Source organism: Cygnus olor, chromosome 4 (assembly GCF_009769625.2).
Source record: "Cygnus olor isolate bCygOlo1 chromosome 4, bCygOlo1.pri.v2, whole genome shotgun sequence".
Lineage (NCBI taxonomy): Eukaryota > Metazoa > Chordata > Aves > Anseriformes > Anatidae > Cygnus > Cygnus olor.
This window is the reverse complement of record NC_049172.1, coordinates 14801624-14828693: the sequence shown is the minus strand read 5'-3', so window position 1 is coordinate 14828693 and position 27070 is coordinate 14801624. Positions and strand designations below refer to the sequence as shown.

The 27070-nt window shown below is 43.9% G+C and overlaps 2 long non-coding RNA genes across 3 annotated transcripts; one reads left to right on the top strand and one right to left on the bottom strand.

Moving 5' to 3' along the window:
- LOC121069767 lies at positions 1 to 27070 on the top strand. 2 transcript variants are annotated; one of them, XR_005819607.1, is made up of 9 exons: positions 1 to 664; positions 2812 to 2890; positions 5281 to 5362; positions 7591 to 7774; positions 8546 to 8603; positions 15663 to 15761; positions 15909 to 16085; positions 16995 to 17075; positions 26431 to 27070. It is a non-coding gene; the product is annotated as an uncharacterized LOC121069767 (long non-coding RNA). The 2 variants fall into 2 exon arrangements; XR_005819608.1 differs by lacking the exons at positions 7591 to 7774; positions 8546 to 8603 and having other exon boundaries at positions 4 to 664.
- On the bottom strand, positions 16080 to 19778 carry LOC121069768. The gene is made up of 3 exons (XR_005819609.1): positions 19524 to 19778; positions 18353 to 18488; positions 16080 to 17846 (listed from the first exon to the last, which is right to left on the bottom strand). It is a non-coding gene; the product is annotated as an uncharacterized LOC121069768 (long non-coding RNA).

Below are 27070 nucleotides of genomic sequence, written 5' to 3'. Positions count from 1 at the left end.
GTAAGTCATTTCTCAGCACAAACCAAGAAGCTTCCTATCAGGTAGCTCTGTTTTACAGGCAGGTGGAAAATTCTCGCCATGTCTTGGCCAAGTTCTGCCCTTGACCTTCAGATTCATGCAACGGGAAAGCTCCTGGCTAAGCTGTAGAGTCACCCAGCCCCTAAAACCAGCAGCTCCCACACAGCAGTTGCAAAGCCATGGGAGGAGATAATTGCATTGTAGTTTCCGAAACATTTTTCTTCTGTCTGCTCCTGTATTTGTGCACTGTGTTCCTGGCTACCTGCATTCATCAACTTCACTGTTGTAATAGGCTATTGCCTGCACGCTAATAACCCCCTGTTCTTTAATGTTCTCTTTCTATTTAATTAATCTATTTATGATAATAGTATGTCTCATTTTGTGCTTTCACTCTAGAGGGTGTGTTTGTATTATCCTTCTGTATAGTGTTGACTGGCCCTATTATCATTTATCATTAAAGGCAGCAGCAACACTCTGGCCTGGCCTGCCAATAATTTTTCAATTAATTGCTTAGTGGTTGCTTTTTCTTTGCTTTTGGTCTTTGCCAGTGACTATGAGGTCTTTAAGCTTTCTGATTTTTTCTTTAACTTAGCAGCTGTGCTTGCTTTACACCAGGGGATCTGCAGCAACCTGCAGTGTTACGGGGGTAAGTGGACGGCTGTGAGCCAGCAGTGCTCTGGTCTGTGCCTGGGTTTGCTCCTTGTGGCAACTGGAGGCCACAAGGGTCAATGTGGTGTGGCGGGGCCGGGTCAAAGCAGCCTGGGCTAGCTCAGGCCTTGGGACAAGAGAAAGCATAAGTGCTGGCGGGATGGCATTAGCCTTTAATAGTGTAATGTCTGAGAAAGGGACTGCTGAATTTGACTGAATTTATAGGCTCCTGATGCCCAAATGGGTCCCCCTTGCGATGGGGAAGCTGTTTGCACCTAGGGTTCCTTTAAACGTTGGCACCACAGAGGTCGTTTCCATTGCCTGCACCCATCGTGGATTATTGCAGTGTTAAATAAGGGCATGACACCCTAACCACAGCACGTAGCTCCCAACTTCCATCTTGCCACCACAGCATGTGTGCTGCAAGGATGACAGCTCTCATCCCACGCATCTGTGCCCACTCTGGTCAGGCTGCTTGTGTTTGCCTACATTTCAGCCCTCTGGAGCGGGTGGATTTAGAAAACAGAATAGCAGCAGACCACTAAGTGTGTATATTGAGGGGGTGAAACACCCAGAGCTGATGTTTTCTAGGAACGTTCAGGTTTTCTTTGTTTACAAGTACTTCTTTATAGGCTTGACCTGCTTACCTTGAATTATTTTTTTTTCCAGCCACATGGCTACTTGTTTCCTTCCAGATTCTCCCAAGTGTTTTATTTTTAAGCAGATGCTCTTCTGGATCGTATTCATGCCAAGTTTTGTCTTATGTTCTTTATCAGTACAACAACATGAAATATTTAATAAGAAGTTATCGCTGTGGCCAATATGAAAGATTAAATAGGTCTGTCGGCCTCAGTTCCTGAGGAGGAAACCTGGTATTCAGAAAGTCAGAATAAACAGCATCAAATACACAGATGCAAAAGCAGATCAAAACACGAGAAGATCTGCTTCGTGCTCAGCAGCTTCTCCGTTCTTCATGCCAAAGGCAGGGGAAAGGAAGGGAGCTGCATTTGGATCTAAATTTGCTGTGTTTTAATTTAAATCAGCGTTCCCCTGCAAAAGAGGGAGCAGACAGCGAGTGCTTGTGTGTAGGAGCCCTGTTTGTAGGACCGGCTTGCCACCCAGTTGGCCTTTCTCTGCTTTTATCCTGCCTCCTGCATGCCCTCGGCCTTTCCTTCTGCCCGTGAAACCAGCCTGCTTTTACCCCATGCTCCCCTGGGTCATTGCACGTGCGATTTAAGTCTTCTTGGTTTCCTGCAGCAAGGACTTGCTGAAGCCACCTCTTTGCTGAAAGCAGCATGCGCGGCGGCTCCCGGCACATCTGCTGGAAGCCCCTCGGGGCTGGTGGGCAGGAGATGGCTGGAGCAGCCTCACACAGGCACAGCGATGGCTTGTCTAGACAGGAGACGTGCTGAAATAACCTTCCCAGCAGCAGTGCTGGTGCCAGGTACCGGCGTGCCTGACCCCGCCGGATGCCGAAGCCCATTTTCCTGGGGGGTCACGCTCTCCGGGGCACACGTCTGCCTTTCCTGGTGGCTCATTTCAGCCAGGAAGGGACTTCTGTGCTGGCTGCCCCACTCGGGAGAGCTGTTTCTTCCCAATATAGCTGAAGACGATGCGCTTGGCATGTACTGGTAACAGCGCTCATTTCCAGCATGTGAAACAAGCAGATAAAGGATGGGATGGCTGTAAGAAGCTACCAAACAGTATCAGTACTCTGTGGCTATAATAGTGTTTTAATTCCTGTAAAAAGGTGTACGTGACAAGCAGAGGTGGTCTCAGAGGGTACTGATAATCCCCGCAGTGTGATAAGGCAAGTGTATTTTTCTTCTCATTTTGCTATCCATATGATTCATAGAAAGACCAAAAAAACATATTTCATTTCTCATACACGCACTTCAGCGTACAATTTTTACTGTGAAGACCCTTTGATCATCCGCTTAGCTGCTACTTGCTTGCTAACATCTTCATGGTTTTCCTTTGTGTGCTAATAAAAGCTGAAATTTACTATTGACATCATTACATTAAAAAAAAAAAGCATTAAACAAGCAAGCAGTGCTATAAAGCTACAACGATTTAAAATTGCTGTCGTGCAAACTGATCTTGTATGTGCACGAAACTAATTTAACGTGCTTTTATTTTATTTAGGTCAGTGTGTCGTTGTGAAAGTGTGTCCATGTCAGATCGCTGAAGGATGCCCCAGTGTACGGAGTGCCCTGTATATGAGGTGTGTATAGGACATAGAGTGGGTATGTGGTGAGCCCAGCTGGTACATGCCGCACATGCACGGTTATCTCGTGTCTTCTGTTAGCTGGTATTTGGAAAGAAGTGGCCGTGCTTATGGGCACAGACAGCTGCTGTTGTGTGCTCTGGAGCAGGTGGAGCAGACTCAAAGCTAAGTGAAAGTTGGGCTCTGCAAGCCATGAAGCATCTCTGAAATAAAAACGAGCTGCTGCCAACAGTGCAGAGGAGACATGAGCAAAGCAAAGACATGACGAAGTATTCTGGAAGCATGGTGGCGTTGTCAAACACAAAACAGGCTTCTTGCAGCCGGCGACAGGCAGCCTCCTGCATTTGGCAGTGGCTGAGAGCAGATTTCTGAAACCAGAGGCAGCACGAAGACACAGCGGTGACACTTCCCTCCCCTCTGTGGTTACGTAGGAAGGCACACAGGTCTCACCTATTTCCAAGAGGACGGTTTTTCCTTTGCAGCAATTCCAGGCTGGAGCAGGGGGTGCTGGTAGTTAGAAATAGGAGCAAGAGAGCATCCATACAGTTTATCCCAGCTACCAGAGCCTGATGAAAAAAATTATCTGAAAAGGGCAAGAATGGATGTTGCTGCATATTCTTTCTGGTTTTACCTCCTTCTAGTGGTACGTGCAGCATTGTCTGCCTTCCTGTCACACCATCTGCTTGCAGAGAAGGAGCAGGAGATAATGAAGGTTTGTCCCAGCTAGTTGGAGGTTTATGGAGTGAAGGATGGGGAGGAAACATTGCTGCCAATGTGGCTTTTTGCAACAAGAAACTGAGGCTAAAGCAAGGCTGCTCCAAGTCTACAGGGGACAAGTGCCAAGAAACAAGGCAGCTGAGCCCAGGCCTACTGCCCCCTCCCAGTGCAGGCATTTTGGGTTTCTTCAGCTCCTTCTGGTCAGGAAATTACAGTTCCTGCCAGTGAGCAAAGGCCCTGGCACTAATCAGCAGTGGCCAGCTCTGCCTGAAGTTCTGTCATTGCCCTGAAATACTGCGAGCAATAGAGACCCCGCAATTATGTCTTCTGCCTTCCAGAGCTGCGAAGTCTCTCAGCAGATAAGAAGCTAAATTCATTGAGTAAATTATTCCACTGTAAATTATTCTCTCAACTCTACTGATTAGTTCTTACCTTGGAGCCCACTTCCTGCCTGCCTGCCTGAAGAAAAGATAAAATATTGAATTATACAGTTCACTTCACAGCACTATGCATTCCTAATCTTATAGGGATATTGGGGCAGATCTTCAGATGATGCAAATCAATATGAATAGACAAAATCAAGTCCTCTCCTGAGCAAAGCTTCACTTCTAAACTCCTTGGACCTGAGTTGCTTTATGCTAGCTCAGGGGCTAGCCCATTATTCTCATAGTGGAGACTCGGTTTGCTTTTTCTTTTTCTGCTGTTGTAGAATTTTCGGTAATTACATTGATTTTACAAAGCAAAAGTACACCGTCCTCTCTAGTGACCTCCAGGTAGAGTTTGTTATTTATTTTCAAAGGGTGAATAAACATTAACTCCTTTTAAAAAGTTTTGTCTGTCCCTAGGAATATCAGATCCTGCTAAAGGTGATACTCTGCTGGGTTTGATCTGATTTAATAATGCAAAACTTGAATAGCAGCAACAAATGTTATTAGATCCTAGCTCGTGCTATCTGTCCATCAAAATATTATGAAGTCCTGAAATTATTAATAATGTTATTATAATACCCAGGAAGCCACGGCTGTGAGCAGCTGCTGTTTCTGGATGGTTATTTAACTCTCCGTGACCATGCTGCCAGTGTTGTATTTTCATTTGCCCGTAGTGGTTGCATCCTGCAAGCTCTCTTCCCATTCTCTGACCGCAGCTTTTTCTCCCTGTCTGAACTCATGGTCGCGTGCATCTATCAAAAATACGCGCTCCCCACTTCCTTACATGTGGATGCAAAGTGGTGGCCCTCCAAGGGATCCATCCCCCAGCGAACACTGGCAGCACAAAATGCTCTGGCTTTTACTCTCGTGGGGCATCGTAGTGGGACTGCAGGACTGAAATACTACTGGTTTGGGCTGCAATGCCTCAGTGTTTCCAGTTTTGCTGAATAAGCAGGTTTCCATTAGGAGAAACGTTGTGAATCAGCCATTTCAGGTGCATTTTCACGTGCAGTCATCTTCAATGGAGGCTAATAAATCCCAGGGAGAGCATTTACAGTAATTGCAGCTGGTGGCTTCATTGTTTGGCTTGTCCCTCTGCTTCCCTCTGTGCGGAGGGATGGGTGCCACAAACTTGCTGCCAGCGACATGCAGGCACAGAGCAAGCTTTTGCATTTGTGTGGGGAAAGGCTGCCATGAGTAGCTTCAATGATGAGTTTTTCTTTTTTTTTTTTTTTCCCCAAGTGCTGCTTGTACAGTCAGACAAGTGACCTTGGCCGCAGCCGTGTGTGCGCATCACAAATGGGAGGCTGGCAGCTTTTGTCTGGTAAGCAAATACTGACGGAAAACGGCAGTGGTCAACAGCTTGCACCGGTAGGCAAATCCAATAGGCTTTTTGAGGGGGCAGGAAAAAGATTACTAGAATCGACCCCAGCACTGCACTCCATCAAAGCTCAATATCTGCCTCATTCTGCAGAGGCCTTTGGGCTCTTTCAATAAAAGGTCCCACTGCCCCCACACTCATGGTAATAGAGTCCTCTTGGACTAAAACCCAGGAGAAAATTGGAAGGTCTTTTGGAGTCAGTCCCAACCTTTTTTTCCTTTTTTCCCCTGTATGATGAGCATTTGGTTTGAGGGGGGGACACTGGATGAGACAAATACTGCTGCTACTACAGTCTCAAAGATGATTCTGTATGCGACGTGCTAAAGCCTCTCACCTACTGGCTGTGAGTGTGCAGCAGCTGAAGCACCATGAATAACCTCAGAAACTTGGATGATAGTGGCAGATAGAGAAGCATTTTTCATTATTTGAACGCCTTTGTTTGTTTCCCGGGACTGCTGCTTCTACCCTGTGCACCAGGTTTGGTTTCAGGTGTTCTCAAGTCAGGGCCCATGAGCAGAGTGAGCCAATTTTTGCAGTGCATATGCACGGGCACGCAGGTTCAGAAACTGTTTTCAGCATTCGCATGTCCCTCAGGACTTTGCACACTTGGACCTGGTGCGCCCAGGGCTTTTCAGCCACATGACCCCTGTCTGGTGTAGCTGCTTGTACGCTGCTCTTCTAACAGGCCTGCTTTCCATAGCCATTTTTCCTGAAACAAGGTGGTTTGCTGGTGTTTTTTTTAAATCATACGGCTTTCTTCAGCACACACAGCTGCAGTGCTTAGTATTTGTATGGGCCGTGTAGGCTGCAGTCATGCCACAAAGTCCCACTCTAGACCAGGACCCTGAGCATTTGGTAATCCTCTTAACAAAGTTAATATCCCTTGTGCTTCTACGATAAGCAAGAGTGAATAGAAATTCTCAGTCTGTTCTATATCTTAAAGTTCAGGAGAGAAATTAACATACGTGTATAATGAGCTATATTTAAATAACAGCATTGTTTTTAACTAGAGAAAATTTTGTGCTATTTTTCTTCCATAATGGTATCTCCATTTACCTCTGCTTTTCAAACTTTCCATGGAGTCAGACATCCTTTGATGCTAATTCACAAACGCTCCGTAAATTCCCATCGCTCCTAATCCCTTCGCCTCTCATTCTTTATAAAATGTCTTAATGCCTTCAGCTAGGCCCATTAACGCTGGAAACATGGGTCTCATTGGCCCCTGGCTGTATTAAAAGGAAGCAAGCGAGGGCCTATTTATTGGATAATCTCGCCAGCCATCTAATCCTCTTTCATTTGGGTTTATTTCCTGTTGGTTTTGTTTTACCTCTTAAATCAGTGCATTCTGGCACTAGCCATTCAGAGCACATTTCCATGACTTGGCCCCGACACCTGTGATGCTGACCCTATTACACAGCTCAGGCTTTCTGATCAGACGTCCCTCACCGCTGCTGTTCTTCACGGGGGCAGAAGCAGCGCGTCTCCGAAGCGAGAGGGAAAGCTGCTCATCCAAAGAGCTTGCCTCCAACGTAAACGCAGCCTTTCTTTCCACTTCTTTCTGTGCTTTCTGATTGCTTTACATCTGTACAGGGGATTTTTAATTGTCAAGGGTTTGCATTATGTGTGGTTTATGAGCAGCTCTTGTTCTGGAAGGTGCAATAAAATGATGCAGTGTAAACGTTTCTCATCTGAACATATGAAAAATCAGCGTTGACACCAATTTAGATGCCACCGGTTGAAAATGAGTGGTTTCAAATTAACTTTAAGAAGTCAAAGCTGTTCTATAAAAATCAGCCTTCCCTTCTGGATGTAAAGCAAACAACAACAACAAAAAACCAGACTTCTACACTATGTGCTAAGCACATAGTTTTTATTTTTGTAAAATATCATTATGCTCAGTCAAGACAGCAATTTGTAAATGCTTACAGGTTGCAGTTATGGACCCTCTTAAATGTCTAGCCTGGTGCTGATTAGTTAGCACTGATTGCTTCTTCTTCTTCTAAGGAAAACAACCCTCCCCTGCACACAGAAACGCCTTGATTTCAGGAGCAGAACAGACAATTGACTTGCTTTTCCCATTCTCTAAATGGGCTGTTGTATTTTTCTGATTTGTTGCTTCTGTGAAGTGGTTAATTTTTCTTAATTAAAAAAGATCCCTATTTTCTAAACAGATATTCTCTGGCTTCAGCATCCAGACGTTTCATATCATGTATTTCTTTACTGGTACTGAGTTCTCTTGGAGATTCTTATGAAGCAAAGACACAATCCTCTTCCCATTCCTGTTTCAGAAGACTCTGCAGGACATCCATTGTACCAAAATAATGTGACAGTCATTATAAACGCAGCTGGTATCATGTAAGTTTTATTGGGTTTCTCCTGTTAGAAAAGCTTTGCTTTAGCACAAGTTAGTCAGAATAAGCGCAACAAAGCTGGCAGTTTAACGGACTAATTGTGGTCAAGAACCCACTAGCTGGTCATTGCTGAATTCCAGTGTCAAGAAGCCACACTCTGCTTCATTAGTGATCATGTTTACATTGTATATGGTGGCTGTGGGGTGGAGGAGAATGGCATGAATCTGGTAATAAGACCATGAATTTAACACCCTGGTAGGGTTTTCAGCCTGGATTCATCCTCCTTTAAGTGAGCACGAGCTAGATTCTTCCTGCACTGCAAAATGGGACTAGGTGCCTTCAGAGCGGCTTATCCAGCACCCTGGGGAGGCAGCGCTCCCTCTCCATGCCCATCTTCTGAAACCTTGGCCTCTAAAGCTGGGAGGAGAAATCCTGGTCCCAAGGCTGTGTCTTGTGGCAGTGGGATTTATGATCCAACTGGATTTTTAATCTGTGCATCTAATTCCAGGAGTTTTAGTTGATCACAAAGTCAGAAGGCTGCCAGGCTTGCTGAAACAGCAGCAATGCTCTGTTTTGATGTGTTTGAATGGAATATGGAGAGGTTTGTGTCTGGACACCTCCAGAAGGACAATTTAGCCTGCTCAGGTAAAATGGATTAGGGCAAGATGCAACTTGTGCTGAATTCCTTTGAACATCTAAAGCTCCTGTTGACAGCGGTGTGCTTTGTACATGAATTTGGCTCAGCAAGATGGGGATTCTGTGCTGCCATTTCCAGATCTCGTGCTGCCCGAAGGATGAAATGAAGCTGTCACTGAAGGAGCCCACCAGGTTAGGTGAGCACATATCCTCTCTCCTGAAGTGTGACACAATTTTTAATCAAAGCTGATACTTTTGTAGGGTTCTGAATTTTGCCAACTCTGTAAGGCTGCAGACAGCTAACATTTTCACCTCTGTCAAACTAGATTTAATGTGTCTGGGAAAATAGGCAATCTGATAATGCATTGCTACTATTGACTTAGAGGATGGAGCAGGAGGCTTGCTCCGCTCATGTGGATCTCCCAAGGAACTCAATATTTGACTACAAAAGCTGTGAGCTCTTTCATCCAGGCACACTTGATTTTAGAGGTGATATGCAGAGCACCAGCCTTGCTTTGCAGCTCGACTTCAGTGAATTGTATGTGGCTGTTGCTCCTTTCTTTGCTCTGCCATGTGAGACCGGTCACTGCTTGAACTAGGCATCAGTAGCTGTGGACTAAACTACCAGGACACCAAATTTCTGTCCTGTCCGCAGAAGCGTCCCCTCTGCACTATCACAAAGGTGCACATGTTCCTGCCAGTGCCTTGAACAACAGCTCCCAGGCTGCCAGGGCTTCCTTGTACGACAGACACTTAAATACCAAGGGGTGGCAACTTCTTTGGCTTCCTCAGGGGCTCAGGAATCACCCATAAGATTCAGAAAATAAATAGTGGGCTGACATGAAATTCAATGACAAAAAGTATTAGGCTAAAACTGAAGTGATCTCAGCCTGCAAGCGTTCTCTGGGTATCTTTTTTTTTTTTTTTTTTTTTTTTTTTCAACCAGAATACAATGCTGCTGCTCCTTGTCATGAAGCACTAACATGCAGCAAGGGCTCTGTCAGTACACTGCAAGGCCTTTGTAAAGTGTTTCCCTGAGAGCTGTTTTCTGAGGAAAAAGTCTGAGCCTGCATGAATAAATGATGTGCTGCTAAGTTTGTCCAGCAATACCTGCTCTGCAGTACAGCAACCCTCAGTGATCAGCTGGAAGCCAGCGGTCCCTCCAGAGGCTGTTGATGCCCAGGGCAGAGTAGCAATTGTTTCTTCCCCTCTGCTTCTGGAGGTGCACGATGCTAAAAGCAATGCTAAGAATGAGATGCAGGCTGGAGAGCAGAAACGTGTCAGGTGTGCCCGTTCCTCTTTCAGATCCTACCACCACCTGTAGTGGTGGTAGCATCCCATCACTCCAGGACAATTCCCTGGACCTTGAGGCTCATAGCAAATCTACTAATAAAGCACAAGTCCATCAGACTGCTTTGGACATCAGCTTTGCTTCTTCTTTCTGAAGTGCAGCCAGGGGATCCCATTGGCTGATTCTTCCAAATTACTTCCTAACATAATGCAGTAGTGGAGCACATTTCCAATTAAATGCAGCTACTTTATAAAACAACGTTCAAGTTGCTGGCCTAAATTACTCCTTAATTAGGTCATTTTTTCCTAATTGATTAAAAATAGGATTTCAAATTAAAACAGAAAGATTGAGTAACATCACACAAATGATATTATTCAAATTTAAAGGAAAAAAAAATCATCAAAAAGAAAGAATCATTATATTGAATTGCAGATCAGCTGTAGATAAGACATTTGGGATTGTTCTCCAGAAAATCTATTATTTTCCAGCTTTGAAATTAGGGCAAGGATGCAATCAAATAAAAAAAGTTTAAAGCCCAGAAGAAAAAAAGCCATTACAATGCAGCTGATCACATACAAAATTATTATTACATATCATTTGTAGTATGGTAGTATCTAGAGACCCAGACTAAGACTGTGGCCCAACAGGCACTGTACAAATGAGCCCTGCCCCGGAGAACTTGCAATTAAAGTCAACAAACCAGATGATGGGACAAAAATTAGAGAGCAAGAGTTAACTTTCAAAGCCTGCAGAAAAGCTGAAGGTAGTTCTAAAAATAAGGCCAACAGGTCCATTGGCCTCTTCTGTTTCTGAAAAGCCACAGCTGCATGCTGTTGTGGCTGCCAAAGGCAGCTCTAGCACAGAAATTTGGTGATGGAAGCACTCTGAAATGAAATGTGTAAAAAAAAAATACATTTTACTCTCTTCTCCACTAACTTTTAATTCCTGCCAGCATCATAAACTAGAGCAACAAAGCTCAAATTTCTCAAATTTCTATTTAGAGACAATTTGCGGGGTAGATTGTTTTTGTTTGTGTGTTTGTTTTTTTTGGGGGGGGTAGCAGTGGGATTTTTGAAAGACAACAAACCTAGGCAGACTGACTGCAACACCTAAAACCGAACACAGGTAAAATGATGTCTGTAACACTAGACAATTTAGGGACATCAGTGTTAAAGGATATTGACTTCAATGAAGGTCTGTCAAATACCTGGTTCTCTGGCTTTACGACTGCCACCCTGATTATCTGAGTTGGGAAACTAGTCCTGGGTTGAAGTCCAGTTCTATCTGTAGATAATGTTTCACTGAATAATTTCTTTAGGAGAGAAGTGCAGACTGTGTGCTCCTGTTTTCCTTCTCTTCCAAACAGTTCTCTCTCCCAACTCTGTCTTCGGTTTGTATCCAACACAGCACCTGTGTAGGTGTTTGTTTTCATGTCGGGATTAACACTGCATCTCTGCTGTACTCGTGCTTTGCCTGCATTCTCAAACAGTGTATCAAAAACGGGTGTCCATCTGTTCCTGTCCCCTTCAACTTACCATTTTTTCTGTTAGGCTTGGCTTCTTAGTCTCCTTTTTCACCCGAAATGATGTGTGGCACCATACTGCACAGCTTTCTGCCACCGATCTTGTTATGTCTCTCTCTTAAGAAAGTTTAACCTATTTAGAGTGCACAGCTACTGTTATTTAATTCTATGTGATTGACTTCGCATTTGTTCAATTTAAACTTCATCTTCCATTTTACCTGTCAGTTTCTGGCAGATCCAACTATTTACAATCAACTTTTAGCTTTAAAACCTTGAATAATTTAGGAACATAGGCAAACTGTGTTACCTTGTTATGCACAACCTCCTACCACAAGCTGAACAGGTTGGACCCAAAACAGCTCTGGAAGAAGACTAGCACTAGCCTGCCTCTATTCACTTCTGCTTCTTCTCTCTATCAATTACTTTAATCAGTGATCTATGAGAAGACCTTTTGTTTATTACCACGCCTGCTCAATTTTCTGAGCTGTCGGTGAAAAGCTTTGTCAGTAACTCTTTGCCTACCCAAGGAGAACGCACCAATGACCGCTCCTACCCACATGCTCACCGATGCCTTCAAATTGTGAGGCATGAGAGTCCTTCTCACTTCCAGGTCTGGGCACACAGACCAGCTTCCCCCGAGGCTCAGAGCAGGATATACTGCCTTTCCCATAACCAGGCCTGAGGTCAGAAATGAGCGATGTTGTTCGGTAGCTGCTTGATGCTGGCTGGGCATGTGCCAGGGAGAGGACTTCTGCTGCTGGGACATAGCTCGATCTGTCTGAGTGTCCTGACTTCCTTCAGCAAAAATGGTGTCACCACTTCCTTCCTTCCGTGGATCATTGACTTATGTTTCCGTAGCCTCTCATAGTTTTCTCAAAGCTTGCAAGTCTTAAATATCTGCATTCCCTTTGTCTCGCAGGCAGCAACTGAACATTGATCAGACAGAGGGAGTACAAAGTTCTTGTACTGCAAACTGCTCCATAATCCTTCAACAATAATGTTAACATCTTAAGATCTTTGATTATTACAAGTGTCTCTGTCAATTTCTATTTTCTTGTGAATTTAACTCTCCCTGTAAGCTGTCTTTGCTGACAATTTCTAGTCCAGCTATGAAATGTGAGGAAGAACGTTGTAATAGGAAAGGCTGTGGATGCAGTCTGCCTAGACTTCAGTAAGGCTTTTGACACCGTTTCCCACAGCATTCTCTTCAAGAAACTGGCTGCTCTTGGCTTGGACTGGCATACAACTCGTTGGGTTAGAAACTGGCTGGATAGCTGGGCCCAAAGAGTCGTGGTGAATGGAGTTAAATCCAGTTGGACGCCAGTCACTAGTGGAGTCCCCCAGGGCTGAGTACTAGGGCCAGTTCTCTTCAATATCTTTATTGATGATCTGGATGAGGGGATTGAGTGCACCCTCAGTAAGTTTGCAGGTGACACCAAGTTAGGTGCATGTGTCAATCTGCTCGAGGGTAGGAAGGCTCTGCAGGAGGATCTGGATAGGCTGGACCGATGGGCTGAGGCCAGCCGTATGAAGTTCAACAAGGCCAAGTGCCGGGACATGCACTTGGGGCAGAACAACCCCAAGCAGCGCTACAGGCTGGGAGATGAGAGGCTGGAAGATGCCTGGCAGGGAAGGACCTGGGAGTATTGGTTGATAGTCAGCTGAATATGAACCAGCAGTGCGCTCAGGTAGCCAAGAAGGCCAACAGCATCCTGGCTTGTATCAGAGATAGCGTGGCCAGCAGGGCCAGGGAGGTGATTGTCTCCTGTACTCGACTCTGGTGAGGCCGCACCTCGAGTACTGTGTTCAGGTTTGGGCCCCTCACTACAAGAAGGACATCGAGGCCCTGGAGCGTGTCCAGAGAAGGGCAATGAAGCTGGTGAAGGGCCTGGAACACAAGTCCTGTGAGGAGCAGCTGAGGGAGCTGGGGTTGTTTAGTCTGGAGAAGAGAATGCTCAGGGGAGACCTTATTGCTCTCTACCACAATCTCAAAGGATTCTGTAGCAAGGTGGGGATTGGGCTCTTCTCCCAAGCACCACATGATAAGACGAGGAGAAATGGCCTCGAGTTGCAGCAGGGGAGGTTTACGTTAGATATTAGGGAGAAATTTCTTTACTGAAGGGGTTGTTAGGCATTGGAATAGGCTGCCCAGGGAAGTGGTTGAGTCACCATCCCTGGAGGTCTTCAAGAAATGTGTAGATTTAGAGTTTAGTAGTATGGTTTATTGGTGGACTTTAGTACTAGGGTTGGACTAGATGATCTTACAGATCTTTTCCAACCCGAATCATTCTATGATTCTATGATAATAATTTGGGGTGCCTCATAGTCTGTTAACAGCCAAGAAGGGAGAGGATGGAGAATAGAAATGTGAATTTGCTTGCTGCTGGAGGGGTAAAAAAATAGTTTAATTCAGAAACACAGAGGATCACCCAACTCCTGTTATCTTTTCATTTTTTCTCTATGGCAGTTCATGACTTCTGGGAGCACATCCGTGCAGCCTGAAAGTATGTGCAGAAAGTTGCCAGTTTCCCAGGCAGGAATTTGCTAGGGCTATAACTCAGTGAATGTGGTATCTCAAAAGGAGAAAAGCACACCTCTTGTGCTGCAGTTTTGAACAGGAACTCCCATATGCTGAGTTCTACAAACTTTGTTATGTATTTACAGCGCTATCATCTATGTGTTTGCTGTAGAGCTGTTACAGAAGCTGTTTTATAGCAGGATGATGCCCTTTTCTTAGTCATTTCTGTTCAGCATGAATCTTGTACAGCAAACGGCTCTCCTTTTCTGCTACAGCCCAGACTTCTTTCATCGACACCTTTCATTTATTTCCACTGCTCCATCCTACGGTAAATATGTGTCATTGCTTTCTCTACCACTTTTGGCTTTCTCTTTTGCTAGGTGGGTATCATGCTCTACAGCACTGACCCCTTCCCTGGCAAAACCATATCTGCTACCTTGTCCCAGCTGGCTGATCGAACAGTAGACCGAAAAAATCCAAGGACGTGGATTGGACTGGATCTTCTCTGCCTTTTTTCCAGAAATAAAATTAATTCTGCAGAACATTTTGACTAGCCCCCAAAATCATGCATTTTAGAAAACTGTTTGAATAAGACTGTCATGATTTAATTTTTCAAGCCACTCCAAAAATAATTGATTTATATTTTCAACACAAAGGATCTCATGTGCTTTTCAGAAAGATATTTCCATTCAAGCCACTGCTGAAATGCAACCTCTGTTTAACAGCTATATTAGTTTACAGTGAGAGGCAGGAAAAAAAGCTTCCCTGAAATGCAGCCATTTTCACTCAAAATTATCCCTTTTAGGAATCAAAAAAAAAAACAAAAAAAAAACATGAAAATCTGCATGATTCTGGTGCATGAAATTGGGCCAATTATATGACATTTAGGGGGAATATTAACATTTCTCATCCTGAGAGCTATAAGTACTTTTCAAATGTCTCCCGTGACATCTTTAATTCATCCTCTCGTCCTGAGATTTCTGTCACCTGAAATGTATTTTTACTGTATTTGTTGTAGCTATTCAGGAAGTTTTACGCTGACTTATAAGAAGCTTTCTTTATAGCATCAGAAGCCTCTGGGCTGTGCGTAAATGTGAACTTGGTAGTACAGATCAGGCTTTGTTAAATTCTCTAGTGCTGAATACTGTGTCTGGATCCAAGTATGTTTAATAAAATTGAGTTTCAGTAGAGGTGAAGTATTCCTATCTGATTGTCATTTTCTTATGGGGTGGATTGGGAATGAAATTATTAGTAACGATTAGGATTATTCATAGTGTGTATAGGTCTTTATGTCCACTCATGCTCAAAGTAAACTCAAAGCATGCACGGCTTTTGCTGCTCGTGCAAAATATTGTCACAAGAACATTTATGACAGTGATTCTGAGGGTGCTGACTTATATGATGTCCTCATTTCTATTTTAACAACCTGATGGGACTGCAAATGAGGGCAGAATCTGGCCTACTGAATCATGTACATTGGCTTTTATTTAGCACTGGCTATCCCTCCAAATCTTTTCCTACCTGCTTGATAATTGGATTTAAATTATCTTTAATTACATTGTCTGGGGCTTTGTTAATATCAGCCTCTAACTAATTGTACTGTATTTTTGGGTGCCCACTTAAGATTCCATGAGGTAAGCAGGGCTGAAGGGCAAACTCCAGAAAGCTGCATCACTGCAGTCTCAGAGTCATTAATTTTGTGCAATGATAACTTTGTACTCAGAGAGCAATATTCATTATAGGCAAGAGGGGAAGCATGCGAGTCCTTAATTAACAGTAGGATATCATCAGCATAAAGTAATAGTTTAATGTTCTACAGAATCAGTGTTATAGCCTTTTAGACTGTTGGTTTTTCCATTTCAGACAAGGCCAACATAAGATTGTAATTGTCTGGATGCCATTACCCAGCTCTCATTACTCTCCAGGCACTGGCACGTCACCCCATTTCTTGTGAGTGATCCACACCTTCCATTCAAGCACCCAGATAACTGCCCAGGTTTCCAAGAGACCTCCATTTCCAACAGGTACATCAACAGCAACTGAGTTTTTTTCCCCAAATCCAACCCAACCTGCTGCCTGGCCTCTGTTGCTGACTGGGGGAATATCTATGCCAATGGATAGATTGCAACAGGGTTTGTGAAATGAATGTGTGTATTTTATTTTCTTTGTAGGACTTGCGGCACCATGGAAGCGTTATCAGAAAGCTCTCTAGAGAGCTTGGACTTGCATCCAGCCCCAGTTTCCATCCAGGAGCACGCAGCAGCTACAAAAGAGCAGCCTCCTCTCCACTGCCACTGCACAACTAAGAAGCTGAATTTGTGTCCCTGCCTGTCCCCAAGGAAAAGAAGGTAAAGCAGCAGCTGTTGTCATGGCTCCTTTTGGGGGATCTAGCTTCCAGAGACCACAGTACTGCTACAGTTTGATGGCTGAGTTCTTCCCGACAGCAAAAGGGTTCTGCCTGGACCAGGCAGCAAGGATGGGTTTTGACCTGTGTTGACACCTATGTTAGTCAGGAGCAGCATCTCTAGAAGGACACAGCTTCCTCACTGAGGCCAACCCTGGTGGTGGCCCCCAATACCCAGCAGGCAAGGAGTCTCTTTGCCAGCACTGAAAATAGCTAAAGGATTCACTTTTGGGGAGACTTCTCAGGGAGACTGACCACTCTGGATGTTCCTGTGCAGCTGGGGCTGTGCATTAGTCAGCCTTGGTGAAATTACTCTATGAAATCAAGACGCTATCACCACTGTCTCCTCAGCCTCACAGATGAGGGCTAGGATTCCAAGGCTAATTTTCACCGAGGCATAGGAAAGACAAAAAGATGTTTCAAGGTTAAAATATTTGCTATGCGTGCCAGTGAGGAAGGGAGGAAAATAATTCCCAGAAGACTAATTCTGTGTGAAGGGAAGCACTAATTTTGGAAATGGCATACCTTTGCTCCGTGGGGGGGTAACTAGTACTCACAGTTCTTCAGGTGAGCTCCATACTGTGCTTCAGGAAGAGAAATGACATTGAATCCTTCCTTCCCCTTCAGTCTCAAGAAACTAGTGCCTTCAACAGAGCACTTCATTTTCACTAATGCCAAAGCTCCTGTGAGCACAAGTTATCAGTATTAAATCATATATTTCTTCTTGCATTTGGGGAAGATTTAGAGTAGGGAAAGCAAATGTCTCAGACAAGACTAAACATGCCTCTTCTGCTTCTATGGATGCCTCTTCACGGTAAACTAAATGAGTCTTTTTTTTTTTTTTTTTCCCTAGGCTGCGAGGTCTCTTAAGGAATCTGCTCCTATGTATTTAGCCAACGTGTGGCACTTATCTCTTCACTGAAGCAGACTTAAGGTAACACTTGCTCTGAAAACACATGCTCTTTAATAACAAAAGCCAGACACTAAAGAAATTAGAATAGGCAGTCTCTCTGTGTCATTTATTAGACTAGACCATTGGGAATTGCATAAATAGAGCTTTTGCTTCCTCATTTAAGTAAAATTAGTCTATTATCAAGCCACTGTAGTTCATACATGCATTTGTGAATGCTTTGATTCAGGTACTTTTTTCTGAGACTACTCTTTCTTAAGTAAATCCTGTTCATTTTTTTTTCTGAAATAAACCACCAGAGCATATTGACATAATGCAGTATTGCTTTCACTCCTCCATGAGCTCTGCTATAAAGAAAGCATGTTATGATTAGAAAGCATATTTATACTTGACTCTGCCCAAATGGTTTCTTTACACACTTGTGTAATGAGAAGAGGACAGAAAAACTAAACATCTGACCTAAAATTAAAATTCTATGGAGCATTTATCCCGGCTCTTAGAAAGGACAACTTCAAATAAATTGCGAGTTAAATAAAATTCCTGGGGCAGTCTGGAGCAACTTACACCTAGCACCTCCAGCAGTGAAGCAGAATACCCCTGTGGGGAAGGCTCTTCTGAAAATGTAGTTACCTGAGTACAGAACCAAATATGAGCCAAAAAGTAGAACTGCTGTTACCTGTGACAGGCTTCCTGGAGATCCCTCATAGATAACTGGATGGAGTAGCAGTGACAAGTGTTCTGTGTCCAGCAGTAATTAATCTGTTTGGTGATGTGCTCTGGGTCAATGGCTTTGTCCTGCAAGAAAAAGGTAAGGGCTAACTTATGCAGGAATAACTGCAAAACTTAACGAAATGATGAAAAAAAAAAAATCCATTTTCTCCAGCAGAGTCTGGTTAGGCCTGGAGTGAACTTGCATCTCACAGAGAGCTCACACTGCAGGGTGCAGTTAGCTTTGTCCAAGACTTCACTGCCAACTTGGCTCACTTGTTTTTGTTTTCAAACCAGACTAGAATTCTTATAAAGCTTTGACTGCAGTAATGCTTCTTCAGTTCTTTCACCACCTCGTTCTAAGCCCATTCTGTTTTTCTGGATTGTTTTGAAACGTTTCATCTGCCTAACCCCAGATAGCTAGTCAGCACTTTGCTCAAGTTCACTTTAACCTGAGGAGTTTATGACACTCAACTGACTTGGCATTTATGCTGTGCTCACTGCAGTTCAGTGTGCACTGAAAGTGAAACCAGTGACAAAATCCCTGAACTGCGGCTTGACAATTCATTTTAAAAATTTCTCTTTAAACCTACCTTACAGCAGTCCCTATTGCAGAACAGGTTCATCACCATCAGAGGGTTGTTTTATTTTTTCATATTCTGGACAGTTAATGAATACATCTGGTTTTTAGAATTCAGATGTTCACAGATATGGGAGATGGATTTACATCTGCAAAAAAGAACCAGCTTTAGAAAACACTGAAACCACCTTGCATGATTCTTGCTGTTTGTAAACACCCAAACATACACCACTTATCTGAACAAAGGCAATATCCAAATGCAAATTGAATGAATTGTACTGTTTCTTTTTAGGAAAAGAATGTATTTATTCCCCATGTGAAAGGGAGTTTTTCTCTCTGTCTAGTCATGAAACATCAATTTAAATTTGTATAATGCATTCTAACATTCACATATTTACATACAGAGCCTCAGACTTCTTTCAGACACCTGTGTTGTTTGAATAAATGTGCCTCCTTGCTGACATGGCTATTTGTGGGCTGCAATGCAGGCCAGAGGAGACAGGTTAAGAATGCTGCTAAGAAAAGCAGTAGAGGCAGAAGGAGCTGCAGCACTGACAAACTATAGTCCCAAGCTGAGAATCTGACAACTCTACAAACAATGCTGCATCTAAGCCACGTGGGGGATGACAGACCACTTATGCCATCCCACAGTCACTCTATCAGCCTAGAGGAATATTCGTTCTTTCAAAAATTCACTGGGAAAGAGTCCAAGAGTCTGAATCTTGTGACCACTTCCTACAAATGGTCCTGGATGATGGCAGCATCCCTACAGCCACCCGAACACAGGCTGTACAACATGCCCGTTCACAGTGGACACGTGCAGTGGGTGGTAAGCTCTGTTCTGAAAGGCCTCCATCCACAGCTTACAGCTACCTAGCTTCATAAGTCACTGGCACAACACATTCATGTTCAAAATGCTCCGAGGTATCAGTGAATGAGTGAATTAAAAGATGTTCTCAGGAAAAGCAGTAAGTATACTCACACAGTTGCAATGGAAGTTTGATCATGGCCAATACAGCAGTGTATCTGAATCAAAGGGGAGATATTTTCTTTTTGAAAGGGCTCCATTTCTTAACAAAGCAACAACATCACAGGTGTTTTGTGAATATTCTTACAACAACTGTGATTAATACATCCTGCTGGATGTTAGCGGGGTACTAGGTTAGAAATCAGGGGGCTCTCACCTGGGTTCCTCTGACATGGCCTTGAGACATATCCAGGATTTTCCAAGATCAGCTAACACTGGATAGCCAGCTTGCAAAATAGTGCCTGATCCTGAGTTCTGGCAGGAAGAGAAAACAGCTCTGTGTGAGATGAGATGCCAAACTACAGCTACCCCAAACCACTGGTCAGTTTGGCATACTTAAGGTTTACCAGCTTATGTCCCGAATTCCTGAATTGTAACAACAATTCCTTGTAAAGAATTCTGAGGCTGCAACATGGAAATAGCTATTAAAGAGGACTTTTTTTTTTTTTTTTTTTGACATTTTCTATTTCTGCTGCTCTGGTGTTTGATTACATTTGAGACATGGGAATATACAAAAGCACATGGTTATTGTGGTGCGTTGTTTACAAGGTCATTCTCATGCGTGCCTGCTCCCTCGCTCCCACATAGAGCCACGCTCCCATTACTGTTAACATTTCTAAGGCAAGGAGATGTTCTGGTTTATGGACCATCTGTCAAGCAGTGCTGGGGCACCGTATATTGATGCCATGTTTGTAGCTATCTCTTATTTGAAACAAAGTTCAGTTCAAAGCACTTCCAAGTACAGAAAGGGGAGAAAAAAGATGTTAATGTGTTTAGATTACATTAAAGTTTTAAGATTAACTAAAAGAAAGGGAGAAAAAAAGTCTGCTAATGGGTAGAGCTCAGTGGAGAGGCATTATTATATTACTTCTAATGCACATAAAGCATCTCCTATTAAAAAGGGATGGCAGTTTTACATCCTATTAAATATATCAAAGCTGTACTTCAATTACAAATCCTTTCATATGCATGTTTTAACAAATATGTCTTTGATAATAGAGTGCAGCAGTAGCTTTTTAAATGCTAAACAAGATCCTTAAAATACAGCTCAAAGATAGAAAAGTACCAGAAGAAGGAAGGCCTATTTGGCAGGGAAGGGAAGGGATGTATTTCAATATTTTCATTTCCTTTGTAGCTCACAAGACAGAGTTTACAAACCATTCCAGTGTGCGTAGTAGGACGCAGATAATATAGCACAACCTGCAGACTGTATACTGAAGGAGTTTGGCAGGATGCTATTGTTTTTTCCACATCATTATCTTTGAAAACAAGCTGTGTGCTAATAATGCTAGGAACAACAAAAATAAAAGCAAGCCATGCTTGGCTGAGACCTGCCTCGGAAAACATGAAGTCTCAACCAGGCTCCCCCAAAAGTACCTTCCCTAAAGAGAGGATAATCTGTGTGCCCAGAAGAGGCCACGAGGTGATGATGCACATGGTCCTGGCCAATGAGCAACTCTTCTTCAAGCCACCAAATCCTGATGCTGCCCTAAGAAAACCCAGCAAGTGAAATAGTGCTCTGCTTGAGGCAGCCTGGCATTGTCTGACCCAGGGGGAATCGCAGCATTAGAAGGATCAAAGCAAACCAAAAAGGGACCTAACATGACCCTGAATTCAAGTGAACAAGCCCCTTCTGTCCCTACAAACAGTTACGAGGGCTGGGCAGTGCACTCCAGAGCTCCTCCTAGGTTTTCTTTTTTAAGCAGCCTGCCTCTGTCATCACTTTCCTATATCTGGACCCCTGGTAACAGAGGGTTAGCACTGCAGAACTGAGCCTTCAAGACACTGGAGTTCAGCTCCCTGTTTCTAATCCTGCCTACCCCCAGTCTTACAATTATGCAAAACCCAAGCTCCCTTCTTGCTCAGGGTGGACTGGAGTCACGACGTTAATTAGATCAGGCAGCAGGCTGCCACAAGCCAAGCTCCATTTGCACGGATCAGGTATTATTGACATCTGGTAAGGGAATGAGCCCCTGCCTATGGAAATGCATATGAACCCACAATTAGCTTTTTCAGTTTCCTGATGAATTAATTAAATAGAGGTTCATAAATCTTAAAAAGAAGGCAAAAGATTTGATAATAATAAAGAGCAATAATAAATTCTGCTTAGCCTTTTGTCCCCATGGTGGTTTTTTTTTTTGGTTATGGAGATATGGAAAGCTGTAGAGATTTAGTAAATTAAGTTACTTAGCTAGGAAATAATGATGAGCAGTACCACTGTAGTGCCGTAACTCTGATGTTGGCAGTGCCAAGCGCCAGGGCTGTCGCAGCACTCACACTGCCAGGCCTTGCTTTGCCTGTCCCCTGCTGCCCTTGCTGGGCAGGAGCTGTAGTGTCCAGCTCTGCTGGGGCTCCGAAGAGTGAGGGAGGCATCATGCATGGTCTGGTTCCTCTTCAGCAGAAGGGAAAGCTGGGTCCAGCCTCCTTCCTTCCCTTTCCCAGAATAACACTAAAGCATCCACAGGGAGCATGACAAAACCCACTGGCACTGCACGTGCCCTACACTCCGCTTCTCGGGCAAGCAAGGTTCACAGGACAGCTACCGTCCACCTCAGCCTGCAGGAAAGATGTCACCCAAAGGAAATGCTGCCTCCCTTTGTCTCTGGGCCAAATCCTCTGGGTGCTATAGATCAGTATCACACCATGGAAGTCAATATTACAGATTCCAGCTGGTTAAATTGGCTTCAGTCCACTCAGTCAATGAATCAGATGCTCAGCAGGTGATATACAGTGTTTGACTTGCCTAAGCAATCATTATGTCCGGAGACTCAGAGATCTATTCTGGAGTCTAAGCAAACAAGATAAAATGTGTTCCTCTCTTGGCCTCATATATATCATTTCACATTAAAAAGATTTCTTGGGTTGGACGCATCAGCATTACTTCCAGCAGCTCCTGGTGCTGAAAACTGACAGTACTTAGTAGTTGTGTTTATTTGTGCTGATTTTTTTTTCCAGCTGCCTCTATTAGCACAATGGCTAAATGAAAATTCAAATCACTATGGTGATTAGCTACAAATATTGCTTTTTGCAATGGGTTTGGTGTCCCAAGCAAACAAAGGACCATTTTTCAGTGCACTGCAGACAGCACGACTGTGTACCTCACAGATGTTTTAGTGCAATCAGCTTTTCATTACTGGACTAAACATAACTTGTGCTACAGCTGAGAGAAACGAGTGACCTGGGACAGGAAGCAAAGGTTCCCTTACCTGGCACACCGTATTTCCTCCCCTGCAGACACATTGATTACCGAGGGGCTGGTTACTGAATGAGGTCCTGCTTAGCATGAGTGTGGCTGGAACAAGTCCCGTATAATTAAAGAAAGGAACAAATGATCTGTCCAAAAATTTAGTTACTATCCCATAACATTGTAATTCACAGTCAGGTGCTCCTTCTGCAGCTTTTGTGCAAAGATAGGGGGAAAAAAAAAAACACAGCTGAAAGCTTTCAAATTATACACAAAAGGAAGGAGTTGTTTCTAGAGCTAAGGAGACACTGGGAAAACACTGCTGTCTCCTGAAGCAGGAGCTAAGGCATCTTCCATCAGATGTGAAACGTACCTCTAGGACAACAGCAGCTGGGGAAGGCACAGGCTCTTCAAGAACTGGAACAAGTCTGCAGAAGAGAAGACGCAGAGCTGACCACGTAACAGTTTGCAGGTTTGCAAAAGGTTCTTGTGGAGAGGAACGGCAGAGCCCATTCCCTATGTGCACAATGAGCAGGGCAAGTAGTCATGGCTGAGGGAAATTTGGATTAGACATGTTCTAAACAGCAGAGAATAATTGCTGTAGTTCTTCTATAGCTTATTTCTGAGGCTTGACAAATGCATCGGACAAGGCAAAGGTGGAGCCGGTGTTGCTTTGAGGAACAAGACATCAGGTGAACTCTTAAAGGTACCCTCCCGTCCAATTTTCTATGTTAGCTTTGATTATAATCTAGTAATCCATTGGTAGGGCCTTGGCCCTAGGAAATCCCAAACCTTGCATCCAGAAAGAATGGCAATCACTAGTAACCAAGCATCTGAACCACTTCTCTGTTGGTTTTCTCATGGAGCACAGTATTTGTTCAAGGTATGGAAGAAAGGGGCAAAGAGCAAGCACTTAAGAGCATCCTTAATTGTATCAATTGAAATCTGTGGTGCTCGAGCACATCCTTATGTGCTTTGCTAGGCTGGAGATGTAATTTTTAAGGCATGAAGTTGGAATACTGGAAGTAGAGAGGCAACCCTGCACGGAGAACAGGACCATTGCAGGGCTTCGAGATAACCCAACAAGAAGAACAGCAAATTAAAAGCAACAAAGTATTTTAAAAACCAAACTAATAGTATGGAGAGTTTTAAATACATAGCCCTTGACTGCAACACGTGGGAGAGGAGAAAAGGACTTTCCCAGGATTATTTCCCATGAAAAATCAAGAAAGATACGGTCTATTCCCAATTTTGTCAGTAGCTTGCTGTGATGCTGTGCAAATCATTGCCTCTTTTTTTTTTGCCTCAGTTTCCCCACTGTCTGTGTATATTGACTGTGCAAAGATGAGCATGATCAAATCAATAAATGAAGTATCTGAACTACCTGCGAGGGCACAGCACAGGGCAGAAGCCCAGCCTAGACCTGGTCCACGGGAGTGTTATGAGGGTCCCACCCATGATAAGATTTCTTAATATTAATAAAAATTCTGGCAACACAACCGATGCTTCAGTAGCGAGAAAACCGTGGCTACAGTAAAGACCTTCGCAATGCTTCAAGGTCTAAGCAGTCTCAAACACCTTTTTCGAACTCCCCCTTGTCTCATAGTCCGTAACAGTAAGGAAGTGAAAAGGAAAAGACATGATCAATAATTAAAAGGCTGGAAATGAACAAATGGAATGAATTGCTCCAAAAAGGGTGAGGAAAGAAACCTGAGAAATATCATCTATCTTTATCTCTCAATCTGGCAGAAGATTTGCAAAGCATCTTTAAAAAGAGAGATTCTGAGGTTACGTATTCACTGGTTCAGGTTTCTGAGAAATGCAGGATTTTTTGTTGTTGTGTTTTTTTTTTTTTTCTTTTTACATTATGCTTTCTCATTTTATGACACTTCTCAGACTTGAATCACTCACAGCAGATGGCTCCATGAATACTGGATATTTCCATAAATAATGACAGATTTCCCTTCAGTCTCCCCACCCTCCTCCACTCCACATGCCCAAGTCTTTTGTGTGCTATCTGCAGATCCACATTCAAATTCCGGTCAGCAAACAAGCCCATCTAGTACCATTGTCATTCCTGCAAGCCCAGTAGAATCGGTAAAACAATGAACTCATCATCACATCTGATTCAAGAGCGTTTTTTCCAAGCAGTCCTTAGATAGAAGGGAAAAGCTACATGGCATTTAATGGAATTGAATGCTTTGACGAATAACACCGGAGAGCCACTGCAGAAAGCATCCTGGTGCTGTGCGGCACTGGGGGATGACAGGAGATCACTGGCGAGCCAGGTTACCTGCGCACTGACTTTCAGCTCGGTGGTGGCAAGGACACATGCTCCAGTCCTCTCAATAGCTTTGCCACCAAGGAAGCTCTGAGAGGTCACAGCAGGTGAGGAACTGGCCCTGCATTTAGCTCTCTTTGCACAGGAGGGATGGCCAGCAAAACAAGGAGCCTCAAGAGTAAAAAAGGAGTGTGAAAATCCTCGATGCTGGGGCATGGTTTTTGTTTGATCTACCTGCGATAAATGATGTGTGGTGCTACTGTCTTCCAGAGAGAAAAGCAAGGTGGCTTTTAATTCAGGACATGAAGATGAAAATATTAAAAGATTCTTATCAGAGCAATAATTTATGGTTAACTTATTGCTTCAAGTGCTCATAATCTGCCATCTATATACATTTCTATCAAATGACCCTGTAAATAATTGATAGATCTAATTCTGCCAGTGTTGCCAGGGCAGGTTTCCCTGTAGAAGGTTAATGCTATGATTTAATTCTTTATTTATGTGATTAGCAGCCCCAATCAGGCTGTTTTAATGAGGTCGCAGGCAGTGGATCGTCTCAGCTGCCTTGCCTGGCAGGAACCGCTGAGCCCCCCCATGCCTGAAGGATCCTCAGCTCCGCCGTGCTGCCTGTGCAGGTGCCTCATGCCTCCTGCTGGCTGGTACAGGGGAGCAGATTCGGGCCCCCAGCAGAGCGATGAAGGCACTCTGTCCCTTTCCAGGTGGTCTAACCCATATTGGACAGCTGCAGCAGTCCGGGTGAAACACGGAAACATAGGAACTGCTGCAGCACATCAGCCCCGAGGTGCATCTCTGCCACTGTCTTTTTTCAGAGCATCCAGAAAAGGCAAGACAGGAATAGCGCTATAAGGATATGCAGGATAATATGTCACTACAGCAGTGCCTTAGGCTCATCTGTAATACTTAGAGGTTGGATCAAATCCAAGTGACGATCCTCCTCGCGTCAACAGGAGAACCTGGTGGTTATTAGATTCTTCGTGCTCAACGCCAGGAAAGGAATTGATACAAGTGCTGCATTTTCAAGATCTCATAAATCTGCATTTCTATGTACACAAAAGCTCGAAGCTCACAAAGAAAGCAGAACCAGAGTGCATTTCTTTCATTCCCTCAGTCATTTTTTTTCCATGTTTTTCCCAAACCTAGAGAAAAGAAGGCCTCTCTCCGCACCACTTAAGGAGTTAAGGGCCAAATTCCAACACTCATTTTCGGAAGGACACCTGAGGCCAGAGCATTCACCCTGCCCTCTAACCTCCCACCTAACCAGTGGCCTCGCTCCTGGCGAGGAGGGCTGTCAACTGACCCTCTGCCATGGGCCGCTCTGACTGTAGTGGGGTGGGCAGTAATAAGGGAGCACAGAAAAAGCACGACCCACCTGCGTAGGACATGGCAAGATCTCTGTATTTTGTTATTCACAACCTCCGTTCACGCTGGTTGAGAACAGCTTGGACATTACTTTTCCTTCTTTTCGTTTTCCTCTGTCAAAGGTGTCTTTCTCTCTCTCTGCTGACCTGCTTTTTTGTTGTTTTTCTGCATATTTTTGTTGTTGATTTTGTTTTTAATTATTGTGTCTTGTTTCCCCAGCCAAACTGCCTTCAGCTTCCTGTTCTGTGTATTACACTCGGCACAGAAAGGGATGAAAAGGAACGAATCTTGGAAGAGAAACAAAAGCCTGCAATAAGCTGTATTCTCGATTACCCTGTAGCATGCTGACTGGGAACAAGAAGAGTTGCCACGCTGACATATACGGCTGAAAATTGGGTTTGCCACGTACAGCGATGTTAAAGGAAGCTTTTCACTGCTTCCCTTGTGGGCTGCCACTGTGCTGTGCCCTTCGTGAGCACTCTGCCACTTATCGGCACAGGTATAAAAATGTCCTTTGGACAAGAGACAGTGCAGGTAAGCTCTGGAGAAATCAAAGCAGGAAAAGGAGATAAAAGGCTAGCAATATTTCTGTTGCTAACTCACAGACAGGTTTAGTCTAACAATTTCCACCTTGGCAAGCTCCAGGTCGCTAAAACAGCATCCAGAACAATGAGTTAAAGTTAGCGAAAAAGATGACACAAAATTCGGTGTTCTCACAGAAATTCACAAACTTTCTCTGCTTCCGTGCATTGGTTAACCCCAGGCCTCCATCAGGCCGAGCGCTCTTCTGCTTCACTCACGCTTGCTCAGTTTCAGTGTTAAATCCTGCTGGAAAAAATAAAAAATAAAAAATTGGAAA